The 15,242-nt window shown below is 41.1% G+C and overlaps 1 protein-coding gene across 1 annotated transcript in view; it reads right to left on the bottom strand.

Moving 5' to 3' along the window:
- Positions 1–15,242, bottom strand: part of ARV1 (ARV1 homolog, fatty acid homeostasis modulator) — a 42,391-nt gene that overhangs the window by 1,121 nt on the left and 26,028 nt on the right. The gene's annotated exons all lie outside the window — the stretch shown is intronic.

Here is a 15,242-nt window from a genome sequence, read left to right as displayed (position 1 = left end):
CTCAGACAAATCGGTCCTGGTTTAGCTCACACTGGGCCACTGAAGATTTCTCCTGTGGGCCTGCAGCCGCTGCATTAATGGTTTATGGACATAAAATCAGAATAAACCTTTCCTGGATAATGAGATATAATTTTTAAAGCAATTTTATTACTTTATGCAAAGTCCAAAAGTTTACATACACTAAGATTACTATATGATGATTTCATGTTTATCAACCCAAGAACAAAAGTAAAAGACCTTGTGAAGATTCTGTCGGGAAGCTGGTAAGCGTGTGAATTATCCACAGTGAAACAAGTACTATATCAACATGAGCTGAAAGGCCACTGCCAGGAAGAATCCAATACTCCAAAAGAAAACCAAATGCATACTGGACCGTAGACCTTAATTTTTGGAGACCTGTCATGTGATCTAACAAAACCAAAATTAAACTGGAGAAGTTAAGATTAAAATGGAGAAGTTTGCAATAGTGAAAACGCCCTCCCAACTAATACACGGTGGTGGCAGCATCTTGTTTTGCTGCAGGAGAGAATGGTGGAAGTCACTATATAGATGGCATCATGAGGAAAGAATATTATATGGTAATATTGAAGCAACCTCTCAAGACAGCAAGGAAGATAAAGCTTGGGCAAAGCTGAAAAGGAAGGTTTGAGCAAGGCAATCCACAAACATGGCTCCGGAGGAATGGGACCCAATTCCTACAAACTATTCTGAAAAGCTAGTGGTACCAAAGGATATCCAAAATGCTTGACCCAAATCATACATTTGGAGAGCAATGGTACCAAATACTAATGAGATGTATGTAAACTTTATCTTTCCTTAAAGTATTTAAAAGGCTCTAATAATGTTCTCTCATTTTTCATGCACTTGAACTGACTAGAACAGGAAAGGTTTACTCTGGTTTCATGTTAATCCTGGGTCACAGATCTAAGTGGGCCCAAATACAAGGCAAGAGCTACTCCGCAGTTAACTGGCCATAACATATGTTTCTGGACAAGATCAGGTTTTACTGTTCGGCTTTAAGCATTCTACCCCAAGATTGGATGTATGATATTAGCTGGTCTTTCTGGAAAGACCAATATGCTTTGTTATAAGAAGATGAGAGCTATGCTCTTACAAAGAGCAGTCATTGATGTCAACCACCAAGGACCGACAGACATTTCTATTACTGACAAAAAAGGGGGGAGTCCACTATTCTGCACAGGCACATGAAATATTATATCTGTCTACGTGCCCTATACAGTTTGGCATAAATTATACTTGAGTATAAGTCGACCCGAGTATAACCATTTTAAACTGAAGACTAAAGAGAATACAGCAAACTGAAGGGTAATGATAATAAAACATAATTTTTATTAAATATAATATTTTATTAAATATACTAGGGGGTTATACCCCCTAGTATGATAACATATCACGATTAAGGGTTGCAGAGTTAAACATTGTATACAGTGTGACAGGTGGACATACTACCTGGTGTGCCTCTAGCCCCCAACGCGCGTTTCAACCCGCCTGGTCTTTCTCAAGGGGTGGCGTTCTTGCACAAACTCCAGGGTTATATCTGTCTGATAGCCAATGAATGGCCAATATCAAATTGAAGACATTCACCTGTGTGTGCGGCGCAAGGTCAGCCTGCCGGCCACCGCATCAGCGGCGGGGACGGCCCGTGACGTCAGAGGGGGCGGAGCACACGTTCCGCCCCACATGACCGCACAGACACGCCTCCCGCTCGCGGACCACGGAGCTGCAACAGACCGGGCATGCGCGCCAGATGAAGGTAAGTGAAGGGACATAGAATGCATAGAGCCTGTATAACTAAGAATAAGGCAGAATACGTCAGAGAGTTAGTGGCATGGTAATCTAAAACCTAGTTGTTATGATGGAAATCTGGTAATCTGTCCGGGTAAGGTAAAATCGGCCTTATACTTAATGAGGGATAAAGGATGAAACGATATGTAGTATGCTTGAATAAAGAATGTGAAGAATAACAAGTGAATGAGTAGGAGGGTGAAATGTGGTATATAAAGTGTGACGTGATAAAACGATATGGGGTAGTGTGACGTAAGAGAATTGCTATGTGATATGAATATACATATAGGGATGAGTTAAACAAAACATTACATTAGATGGTTGTATAACCCGAGTATAAGCCAAGGCCCCTATTTTTACCACGAAAGAAAACTAATCCAAGTGTAAGTCTAAGGTGCAAATGCACTGGTCACAGCCAGTATATAGCCAGCTAGTCCCATGCCCCCCCCCCCCAGTATAAAGCCAGCCAGTCCCTTGTATAGTTACAGCGCCCTGCCCCCAGTATATAGACAACCAGTCTCTTGTATAGAACCTGCCCCCACTATATAGCTAGCCCCTTGTTCCAGTATATAGCCAGCCCCCTGCCCAACACTTAAAAATAATAAACTCTGAACTACCCTTTCTGATGCCCCCCTGCAGGTCCACTACTTGATCCAGTCCCGCCAGCCCCTGTATATAGCTAGCCCACTGCCCAACACATAAACATAATAAACTCTGTACTCGCCTTTCTGATGCTCCAGCTGCTTACTCAGAAAGGTGAGTACACAGTTACATATATATATACCTGAGTAGAAGCCAAGTGGTGCTTTTTCAGCATAAAATTGTGCTGAAGAACTTGACCTATACTCGGGTATATATGGTATAATATTACAAACCCTCATTCTTTATAACAGGAGTAAGAGCAGCCTGGAGTAGGAGGATAACGACTGCTGCGATGGGCGTCACAAGGCATGGAACTTGTCAGAAAATTCACAATTGGTTTTAGAAGCAATCTTAAACTTTCAATTTTTTTTATTTATTTTTTATTTATTTTTTTTGTAGATGCGGAGACAAAACACAATGGAAGCGGAGCTCAAACGCCAATGTGGAACCACCCTACACAATGTAACTAGGCAGATCTGAGCTGTTGTATAGCATATCAAAATGCAATGTAAACGCAGCCTCAGGCTCTTCACGATGAGGGTGCTGTCACAAATCGCGTTTAACGTATGCATTTAAAAACACATTGCAACAGCTGAAGAGATGATTTGCTTAATTAAACAGCTGTTAACGCATGAGTTTTAACAGCTGTTTAATTAGGCAAATGACTCTTCAGCTGCTTCAATGCGTTTTTAAACGCATGCGTTAAACGCAACGTGTGACCGCACTCTGAGGGGAGAAATAATGAAGCATGTGTGAGCACATCTGTACAATAAAATTATTAACCCTTCCTAGCAATGCTACAAGCATCTTGGGTGAATTTATCCATTGAAGAGTCAATAAACCCTTTGTGGAGTGTCCACAAAGTTTACATGGTAGATTTTCTTCTGCATCTGTCACTGGAAATGGAGTATTACTTTTAGTTGGTATTAAGTGCACAAATTTGATGCTTTGCAATACAGGACTTTATGGTGGTTGAGTGAAATTTTTTTTAGCGGAGACAACTAATTGACAGCAGGGTCGTACTAGGCCACCGGTGTACTGGTGGAAGCAACAGTGGGCCCTAACACCTTTTAACTCTGCATGCTGACTGCGCCCCCGGCCGCTAGGACTTCAACTCTATCTGCACTCAGGTATTATATTTCATGTGCCGGTGCAGAATAGTGGACTACCCTTTTCTTGTCAGAACAGTGACAGAACTACGTCAGTACTACTCTTCTCAGGCCGTTCCACAAGGATTTATTTCAATATGATGAAGCTGCAGAGAGCCTTCAGTTCTCTGCACCCTTGCTGTTCCCCCTGCTGCTGCTATATGTGATGACATCCCCATGGCTGCCGGCATCACTGCATATAGCATCAGCAGAGGGAGAAGAGGAGGAGAGCTGCTGGGAAACAGGACAGGTGAGTATGTGGTGTTTATTATTTTGTAAAGGGCAAAAAAGGGGAGACAAAAGTGCTCATAGAGTAGTAATTTCTGTAATAAGTTGTAGCTTATGCTAGAAGTGGAAAGAGGCTCACCTAATGTGGTTTGACTAGATTTTAAGCACAACTCTAAATTTCGCCTCTAGCGGATACCAAATGGTGCTGCCTTGGGGTCTTGGGCTCTCAGTATCCACACTTGATTGAATTATTGTAAGCAGCAATCACAAATGGGAATAGTAGGTACCACCATACCGGTATTTAGACAGAATCACATGAGTGGTAGAATGAACTTATGTTTTTTATTAAAGAACCATCTCAGAGGCACAATGCGTTGCAAAGAACCCCTTTTTCAAGTGAAATACAAAATGTAAAATAAATTAAAGCCAAACCAGTATATCTGTTCCAGAAGTAACTGATTCCCAACTGTAGAAAGCACAGTTGCATGTCTTTGCATCTCATCAGTAGAGTGTAGGAAACTGGTTTAACTGAGTGAGAGGCTTTTGATTAGGATCAGGAAGTAAGATCACTCCGTACCAGGCATTGCCAATTAAGGTTGGCTTGCACATGTGTGAAGACTTACAGCCATTGATTCTGGGAAATATGCAAATATGTTTTTTTTTAATCATTTATGTAGATATAGCCTACCTCCTGTTATAGGGCTTGTAATTATAAGAATATATTTACTCCCATTCCAAACCAAGTCTGAATGTGGTAAAGCAACGGCTTGACTACTCCCAAAGTTAGTCAGTGGTTTATTGTTCCATCCCATGGTGACTCAGGATCAAACTTGCACCTTTTAATTGCACATTAAATTGAACCTTCTTATTCAATTGAATGTAGAATTATAGGTGCATATAACCATTAGGAAATTGCGAACAAACATTATTTGTGCACAACTTCCTCTGATAATAACAGGCTGATGCAAATCAGCATCAGTCATACTCTCCAAAACATTTCCCTTTTTAGACTGTACATTGTATATAGACTGTATTATCTATAGTGGATTCTAGCATTCCAATATAAAGAGATATTTAAAGGGGTTTCTGGTTTACTGATATTGTTGATTGATCATTAACTTATGATCACTATCAGATCAGCAGCGGGCCTACACTTAGATCCTCCACCAATCAGCTGGCACCAGAATTAACATAGAGGACTGAGCCAAAGAACAGTGCAGTGGCTGAGCTGTGAATACTACACTCCAATTCACTTGAATCTATTGATTAGTGGGAGTCAAAAAAACATTTTTAATCCTTAACCCATAAGGAGCTTGTTTATTGGACTTTCTAATTCTAATTGTTCTTCTTGGTTGTATTGTATTGTAAATGTTTCTATATATATGTGTGTAACCCTTATTCTTGTTCAATAAAACTTGAATTGAACAATAAAAATAACATTTTGTCTTGAAAAAAAAACATGACTCTGTACAACTATACTGACAGAAAAATAAAAATGTTATAGCTTGTATAAGGCATTGACAAAAAAACACAAAAATGGTCTCTGTCATTTCCACAGAGATTAATGGAGCAGATGACCGTTCTGCTCCATTAATCTCTATGGAGCTGACAATGGCCATTTTTGTGTTTTTTTGGTCAAAGCAACAAGGGGTCGGACGGAGGTACGTGGGACCCCTCGTTTTCGTAATCTGTGGGGGTCTAATCACTGAGACCCCCACTAATCAGCAAGTTAGGCCCTATCCTAAGGGGTTAATTTAGTGGTGACAGAGTAATAGTTACTAAAGACCTGTAATGTACCTCTAAAGATGTGATTTGTTTGTATATTTTTCTTGCTGATTATTATTATACAATACAGGCAGTCCCCGAATTACGTACAAGATAGGTTCCGGAGGTTTGTTCTTTTTTTTTTTTTTTAATCAAACTTGTTTTTATTTATTTTTTGAGTTTTAACACAAACAAACAAATCCTTTGCATTACAATCAGTCGTTTAGACTTCAGAAGGTTGCATATGTATAATTGGCCAAGCATGGCCTACATTGTTACTCAAGTCCAAAATACAGTATACCCAAGGAATTTCTTCCAAAATGCGGATCAATATACTAACAAAATACAGCAACAAACAACCCTCCCCCCCCCCCAGAGTCAGCTCCCAAGAGTAGGGCATATGCGCCCAAGAATGTTACTTCTCCTAATCTTGCCATAACATCCAGTTATCTAACTAGTCTACGTGGCTAGAGAAAGCTGGTATTGCATACTCGACCTTATTTGTAATAACCGTTGCGAAGGCAGACCTGACGTATCCATCCACTTCCCCCAAATTTTTTCGAATTTAGCAATAGAATTTCTTTTCAAGTAAGAACCATATTCCAAGGCGAGCACGTTATTAACTCTACTTATGTACTCCCTCACTGATGGAGGCCGTGGCCGGAGGTTTGTTCTTAAGTTAAATTTGTATGCAAGTCGAAACTGTATATTGTATAATTGTAGATCCAGACCAAAAATTTTTTGCCCCAGTGACAATTGGAGTGTAAACATTTTTTGCTGTAATATGACCAAGGATCACCAATAAAGCTTCATTACAGACACTTTACATTGCACAATCATTGCAGCCTGGGACTATAGTAAAACATTCAGAAAGCTTCACCAGTGGTCAGAGGGGTCCGTCTATAACTAGGGGTCGTCTGTAAGTTGGGTGTCCTTAAGCAGGGGACCACCTGTATATTATTATACGGTAAAAAAACTGATAGTTTTACCTTGCATTGAACTCCTACTGTTTTAGTATAACCTTACATCGACAAAAAGTATTTCTGTTACCAATAGTTTATAAACATCATAGAAAATAACCAACTTTATTATAAAAAGTTTCTATATCTACTTCATTTTCTTCAGTTTGTTCTTCCTTGGTTGTTGTCACAACAGTGATGCCCGTCTAGACGCACACCCCTGTTTTCACTTGCAACATCCTTCTTGTTAAATAATTAGAACTATTCCTTTTATTTCCCTTCCCAGCTGACATGATTGGTCATTGTTTATTCCATATGGCTTTATTTTCCAAGGTGTGGTGTTGATGTATTTACAGCAAACCTGATGAACATGACCGTACAGAGACAAACCGACATGCAGATAATTAACCTAACCCCACTTACCCTAACAGAACACCAACAAACTGTTTTATCTAAAGGGCTTTCCTTTGTGCCCAGTTCGGATTTTGATCTGTTTGGAATGGTTAAAGACCTTAACCTTTTTGTACGGAAGCTCAAATGGCATAAGTACATTGTTAAACAGGACAGAAAGATCAGCTCCGAACTGGGAGTCCCAGAGGATATCCTCCCTGACATTAGACTCCTAACGAGTCTAGCAAATGAAAATATCCCGGCGCAGAGTGGGAGGGGCCCATTCACAAACAGTAAACTCAAAAGTACTCGTTTACCACCAAGTATGGACATGTCACCCATTGATGTCTTCCTCAATAGAGTGACCACTGACCTTAAAAAACTTAAGAGAACCCCAGCTTGTTATAACTGTACAAGGGAGGAACTTGAAGCGCTCAACTCCTTACAAAGGGATAAGTCCATTACTGTAAAACAGTCTGACAAGGGGGGGAACATCGTCCTGATGGAAACCCCCAAATATAAGGAAATGTGCCAAGGATAGAGAATCCTATTAAATCCTCCCCTCAAACCCTACTAAGCTGTACCTCGAGGAGCTCACCACTTTGCTTCAGGATGCTAAAATGGGGGGACTGATAGATGACTCAGAATTTAACTTTCTGAAACCCAAACATCCAGTGGTGGCAACTTTCTATAGCTTGCCGAAAATACATAAAGGGCTGTGCCCACTAAAGGGACGTCCGATTGTGTCGGGGGTCGACAACATCACCCAAAACCTGGGAATTTACCTTGACAAGGTACTAAGAGATTTTGTGATCACCCTCCCTTCATATACCAGAGACACACTGGACTTGCTATCCAAGTTAGAAGGGGTGACCTTGGAGGACGAACATCTCTTAGGCAGTGTGGATGTCGAAGCACTGTATTCATCCATACCCCACGAAATGGGTTTGAAGGCAGTGGCCCATTTTCTGAGGTCCCGGGGAAGGCAACATGAGGGGCATAACACCTTTATCCTCAAAGCCCTAGAATTCTGCCTCACCAGGAATTTCTTTCTTTTTAATGGACGTTTCTACCACCAGCTCAGGGGCACGGCGATGGGTTGGCCCTGTGCGCCAACCTACGCCAATTTGCTCCTGGGCTGGTGGGAGGAAACATTGGTGTTCAATGAGGAATCAGGCCTGGACACTACAAGGGTGGAAGCCTGGTATAGGTACATCGACGATGTACTGGTGATCTGGAAAGGCTCCCCTACAGACTTTACAAGATTCGTACAACAACTCAATACTAACCCAATAGGGCTTCGTTTCACACAGGAAAATTCTATGTGGAATCTCCCATTCTTAGACGTGTCCATCACCCGAGAGACTGGAGGGGCCCTAACAACGGAGGTATATAGGAAAGCCACCTCCACAAACTCTCTATTAAGATGGGAAAGTTGCCATCCGGCCCCGCTCAAACGGGGCATCCCCAAAGGACAGTACCTCCGTCTGAGGAGGAACTGTTCAGACACTAGAACGTTCCTTAAACAGGCAGGGGACCTACGCCAAAGGTTTAGGGATAAAGGCTACCCGGACAAAATCCTCAGGTCAGCCTTCCGGGATGCCCTTCATAAGGATAGGGGGGACATCCTGAGGAAACAGAACAAAAAGAGTGACGACAAAATCATCAGACTCATCACCACCTTCAATAATGGGGCAAGTGATGCGAGGCAGATACTGGAAGAACATTGGGACATCCTTACGATGGATCCTGACATTGAGGGTGTTATCAGTTCGAGACCCACAATAACATACAGGAAAGGTCGTTCCCTCAAAGATCGTTTAGTCCGGAGTCATTTTAGTGATGAACGGGACTCTACCTGGCTAGGTAGGTCTACCACTTCAGGCACTTTCGGATGTAGCGGCTGCATCGCCTGTCCCCACATTCTGAGATGTAAATCTTTCATATCGTCAGTCACTGGAGCAAATTACAAGATTAAACAGTTCATTAACTGTAGGACGGAGGGTGTTGTATATAGAGCAGTGTGCACATGCAGAATGGAGTATGTAGGAAAGACAAAATGCGAATTTAGACGAAGAATAGGGGCACATTTAGGCGACATAACCCATAAGAGGGATACGCCACTGGCTCGCCATGTTAACCTAGCCCACAATGGGGACGTGTCATCTATACAATTTCATGGCATCGAGGCAGTCCCTAGACCCCCAAGAGGGGGTGACTGGGACAGAACCATCTTACAAAGAGAGACAAGATGGATCTTCCTTCTTGACACGGTTGCTCCCAAAGGCCTTAATGAAACCCTGAACTTCGCCAGTTTCCTTTAATCCCCATTCCTGAGTACTTTTCTCTCCCTGCTCACCGCCCAGTAAATCGCTAATTAACAGATGGATAACCATTTATCGAGTAGTCCACCTACTCCATATACTAAAATCTTCCCCTCACAAGGGAATCTGTATTTAGACTGTTTATTAGCACATAAATTATCGTCATCTATTTATCTGTTTCCCTCTTCAACTTACCCTCGTACACAACGTGGCTGTCTACTAACAGCCTTTTTCACTACTTTCGCTTTTTTGTCTACTAGTCGATTGTGTCCAAAAAAACTGTTTCTAAGACCGGTAGTTATAGTTTGTCATAAAACACATGCAACTATCCAATAATAAACCAGAACTAAAATTGACCTTTACTATAAGCCTTGAGAAGTAACTTATAAGGGGGGATCGATCCGGCTCTCTATATTGGGATGTCATCATGGTCCCTCAGACTAAGGCTTCTCACTGATCATGCGGATTAGAACCTTCTACCTGAATCCCCGCACGATACTAGGCAGACATCCCCCTCACAAGTGCATCTTACACTTACCTGTCATGATAGATGGGAGCGTGCAGGTGCGGTGATGTCAAAACTGGGACGTGGGAGGCTGGGTCACTACTCAGCAACCTCCGATCCTAGACCACGCCCACAACCATGACGTATCACTTCACGGTCATGTGCCGGAGGCGTGGAGTGGGCGGGCCTTTCTCAGCCTTTATTAGGCGCGAGCGCAGTAACTCTGGCGCCGATGCCGTTCCTGACCTAGCGTTTGGGTCCATGCTTGTGTGGGAAAGACGAGCCACTGCCCGCCTCCCGTAATCTTTATGGACCGATGTCCACTGTTTGACTCAAGCTAAAACTCGTAATCATAATTTCCCCTGAGGAGTGTACTTTTACCCGTACACGAAACGCGTAGGGAATCAAAAAATTTTTTTAATGCATCCTTTAGTGTGAGGGCATAACAGCTGCACTTAGGGGCAGACTGGGGACCGCCCTTGTAAGGGCCGGGAGTCATTCAATGGGGATAGGGCAAAGATATAGTAGGGTGAACTAGGAAAACGCCACATCTCCCTACTCCCAACCCTTGGATGAAGACAGGTAAGAGCACAACCATCCTAGTGCTGTACCTCACTCCTTTGGATGAAGACTGGTGAGACTAAACCTTTCTTTTTACTGGAATTTTGTATTTCTCCATATTTGTCACCCTACATGCTTGAAGCACCTGTATGCCCTTAAACATGATGCATCTGTCCAGGAGGATTTGTCCTGGTTCATGTTGACTGGCCCCGACTAGGTTCAACATACATTACAACTCTATGTGTTTGTTTGTTTGTTTATGTATTTTGCTGAGACCATTTTTTAATTTGATGCAATTAAATGTTAAGTTTTATATTATTCCTAAGGGCATTTGCTTTTGCTGTACTTTATTCCATATGGCTTTATTTTCCAAGGTGTGGTGTTGATGTATTTACAGCAAACCTGATGAACATTGCTGAACGCTGTGTGCTATTTCATTACATTCTTTAATTGCACATCCTGCTTTGTAATCATCTGGCTGTCCTGTCTTTCAGCACACATTGTTACACACTGGACTTACTACAAAGACCACGTGACTAAGTAGTGGTCAAATGTCAATGACAAGGTCACATCCCTACATTTAGCATTGGCAACAGTCATGCTGACTTTTAGTTTGCACCACTTATAGCTTCTTCTGTTGGAAGTTCTTGACAACCTGACCATTAGTCTAACTTCCAATCCATAGGATGTAGCTAATGGACTAAGGGCTTATACACACATACATGCCAGACTCGATTTTTACTGAACACTATTTTCTATGTGTTCTTTCATGTGTCCATTTATTCAACTGATCCATTTTTTTAGACTGTTCTAATTTTTTCACATTAGCGGATCACAGAAGGAATAAAAGTCTTTGGGTGAGCAAGAAAAAAAATTTGGACATTTGTGTGCAGTATGGTTTCTTTGATTGTTGATGCCGAGGAACCATGTTTTTTTGCTTTCTAATGAATGTAAACCATAAGTTTTTTTTCCCTTTTTTGCCGATGTGAAAAAAATGGATGTGGACACAAAACAGAAACAAAACTAAACCATTTCCATCGGCTCCGCAATGGAAACAGGCCTGTGTGAATAAGCGCTCACATCAAGACCTACTATCTAAGCTCAAAATACCAGCTGGTGAAATAAATGTTCCCATTGACAAAGCTGAGGTATGCACTGAAGTTTGGAAGTTTTATAATATGAAACCTTTCTATTTCTGTCACCAGAAAATGTCCTATTTTATAAACCAAGTTATTATGTTTAACATATTTTTTAAGAACTTTTGATTTTTATAATACAATAAAAACATGCTTGGAACATGTAAGGATAGGGGCTCTGTTTAGGCTTTTTTAGGAAACCTACCATAAGAAATCTACCTATTAAGATAGATCTGATAGTAGGTTCCTATTAACCTTCTAAACTCTAATCTATTAAACTAAGCTAGACTTTAACTAAAATGTTCTACCGGGGAGTGGGGTAGTCTCTCCTGGCAGTGGCAGCACGCCCACGCCCCACTCCATGCCCTAGTAACCTCTCCGGAAAATTTATATATTAGCTAGATAAAGTTAAGTTTAGTTACCCTAAGTACCTACTTTTATTCTGTATGTATCTTAGTATCTTGGTGCAGATGGGCATGTATCTCACCCCCAAATGACAGCCAGCACCCCTTATGTAAATCAGTTGTCATTCCTGTTACCTCCTCCTTAACCTTGGTCCTACTTTGTTATACATTACATATACAAAAGTTATATTAAAAAAATCTTCTGTGTGTTTGAACAACTAAACCATGTGCACGATGAACAATTAAAATTCTGACTAGTCTTGTGTAGATGAACTCAGAACTATAAAGCTGTAGCCTATATATCTAAGCCAATTATGAAATGAGGCAGGTGTTAAAATTAAGAGAAAACCATTATAATATTAGTCATAGATAATTCATGCATTGTAAATACAGCCACAAGTAAAGGGATAATTGCATCAAGGGAGATCCGCAAAGTGTGTAAATAATAGATGACAGTCATCTTAGTCATTATCAACTTGGCAGCACAGCAAATTATTTCATCTTATCAAATCTTCAGAAAACAATCGTGTACTACAACTTCCTACAGGAAAGTAGCAGCTTCCTCAGACACAGCAATTTCCTTCAATTTTAGATGAAAGATGCTTAATGTTTTTTTCTTACTCTCACCTTCCAGTTACAGTGTTAGCCTCTACAGGCAGTCCCCAGGTTACGTACAAGATAGGTTCCATAGGTGTGTTCTTAAGGTAAATTTGTATGTAAGTCAAAACTTTATATTTTATAATTGTAGGTCCAGACAAAAAAATTTTTTTGCCCCAGTGACAATCAATTATCAATAAAGCTTAATTACAGAGACCTTACAGCTGATCATTGCAGCCTGGGACTATAGTAAAGCATCTAGAGACCTTCACCAGAGGTCACAGTGGGCAGAGGGGTCCGTCTTTAACTAGGGGTCGTCTGTAAGTCGGGTGTCCTTAAGTAGGGGACCACCTGTACTTTTGTGTTGGCCATTGTTTGTACAGAAAAACATTTTTAATATGCACTGAAACCTCTTTGAAACAACCCCAAAAAGGATTAAAAATATATATTACAAGGGATATACTGTACAGTTCTATGCAATAACCATCCACATGCTGCTCTCTTTTTAGCTTTCAGGACAACTTATTGGCCTAGAGAGACCATGTAAAACTTTTCTGGGAGATGCTGGAAGCCGCAGGTAACATGCTCCCCGGGCAGCAAGACTCAGTTCTTCCTGTGAAATCCCATGTGCTGCTGGCTTCCAGTGGATGGAGGAGGCCATGCAGTCTGCATATGCCTTCCATCACAACCACTATAGCCTGTATCAGTAGTTTGTTGGTTGTGGACATCCTTGGCTAGGTCCCTCTGACCACTGATATGAGAATAGTTATAAAGGAGGGGGTGTGCAGACAATAATGACTGTGTGGCTCCCTCCATCTGCCGGAAGCCAGCATCTGCCCGGTCATGTGACCCTTGGCACCCCAAAAAAAAAACTTTAACAGGGTAAGTATATCAGTGGCCTGATTTGGGTTATATACTTACTCTGTTGATATTTAGTATAAGTGACCATCCCCTTTCAATGAAATCTGCATTTAAATTAACCCATTAAAATAAATACTTAATAAAAATCTATCATTTAAAAGTATAACCCCTATTCCTTTCCATGGCTGCAATGTTAAAAAATCAACTTGGGAGTTGTAGTTTAAATCATGCTACAAATGGTAGAGAACAATACACAATAAACTTTTTGCAATCTGTGACTTTTGAAATAAATATCATAGTGCTTTATAATCAATTAAAAATGTTTCAATGTTTTTTTCACATTATTCACAGGAGCACATGGCCCATTTTAATGAAACAAAGTAAATGAAGCCAGCAAAAGAAGAGTAAAGAAATCAGGCGATACCTTTTAAGGTAACTGAGCATATTTGATGGTGAGACACAGTGGGGTTCCCCACATGGGGTTCGCTGCATATTGCAGTTAATCCAAACAAACAAAAAGTTATTGGTCTTTATTCATATTGCATCCAGGACATCACGCGAGTTACAACTAAGCTTCAAGGGCATGGTTAGATACACAAGTCACGTGATCTAAAACTACTTCTGGGTCATGGAGGTCTGACTGCTAGGGCACAGCTAGATGCGCGCTTTAATAGTACAGAGTGCGTAAGTTGTGAATGTATGGCGAGGGCTCACGGGCTGAACCGTGCCAGGTGTTATCCCGTCAATCACCGCCAGCAAAGCTGCCGTGACATCATCAGGGAGCGGCAATCGGCCGCCATGGCAGCCTCGGTTCTTCCGAGCTGTCTCATTGTAAGCATTTCATTACAATGTGCAATTTCCACTTTGTAATGAATTAGGAAAATCCCCATATACTGCCATACTGTAGTATGGCATACTGATGCAAGGAGGTTTGGTCCTGTGCTCCGGGTGACAACAAACTTGGTGAGCTGGAACTACGTCTTTTGAAGTTATTCATATTGCAGTTAACCCCTTGACTGCCATCGGCAAGACACAGATTACACGTAAAAGACGATGGCGCATGGGCTCTGCAAATTGTGGCACATTGTAATGAATCCTATGTAAAGACGCCATATACTAAATGGTAGCAATGAAAACGTCAGCTCATCTTGCAAAAAAATGACTTCTTACACATTGTTTTAATTTTTGAAAATGTATTAAAACACAAAAAAAAATCCTGTATAAATGTGGTGTGATCGTGATCATACCGAACCAAAGAATAAAGTATACCTATCATTTGGAGCACACAGTGAAAGTCATAGAAACTGAGCCCACAAGAAAGTGGAGAAAGAGGGGGCCTTGTTACCATATTGGCAACTGTGAGGGCATAATAGTGTTCTTTTCAAAAGTAGCGTGACATCATGAAGGAAATTATGGAATTAAAACCAAGTTTATAGAATGCCCGCATAGCAAGATATCATAACATAAAAATTCTGATGCATTCAGAGGTCATAAACATCCTAAGTTATAAGATGCATACTCCTAGCCTTCATCATGAGCTATGGGGCACATGAGAATCATACTTAGGTAGAACTTGTCAGATAGAAAAGGGTCATTCTTGGGGAATCACTAACGGATAGACTGATTGCTGATTTCTGCTTCCCCAGGCACCAGACTTATAACATTATGTATTAAGTTCTGTTTTTATCCCGTTTTATTTAATCAAACTGTTATTTTTGCATTGTATGTATTTGTCTGTTTAGTTGTTACCCTTATTGTAGGATATGTAAGGTGTTTCGTCAGCCTTATATATGACAGGTGGTGGCAGCTAAAATCACTGTGGAGGTCGGAGATCTGTCAGGGGATAGTCCAGCGTGACCTGATGGTCTCCATTCCTGACTCTAAGTCCGTGATCCTGACAATAATAATAATATCAAT

Source organism: Engystomops pustulosus, chromosome 3, assembly GCF_040894005.1.
Source record: "Engystomops pustulosus chromosome 3, aEngPut4.maternal, whole genome shotgun sequence".
NCBI classification, from domain to species: Eukaryota; Metazoa; Chordata; class Amphibia; order Anura; family Leptodactylidae; genus Engystomops; species Engystomops pustulosus.
The sequence above is the reverse complement of the archived record's forward strand: the minus strand, read 5'-3'. Positions and strand labels throughout refer to the sequence as shown.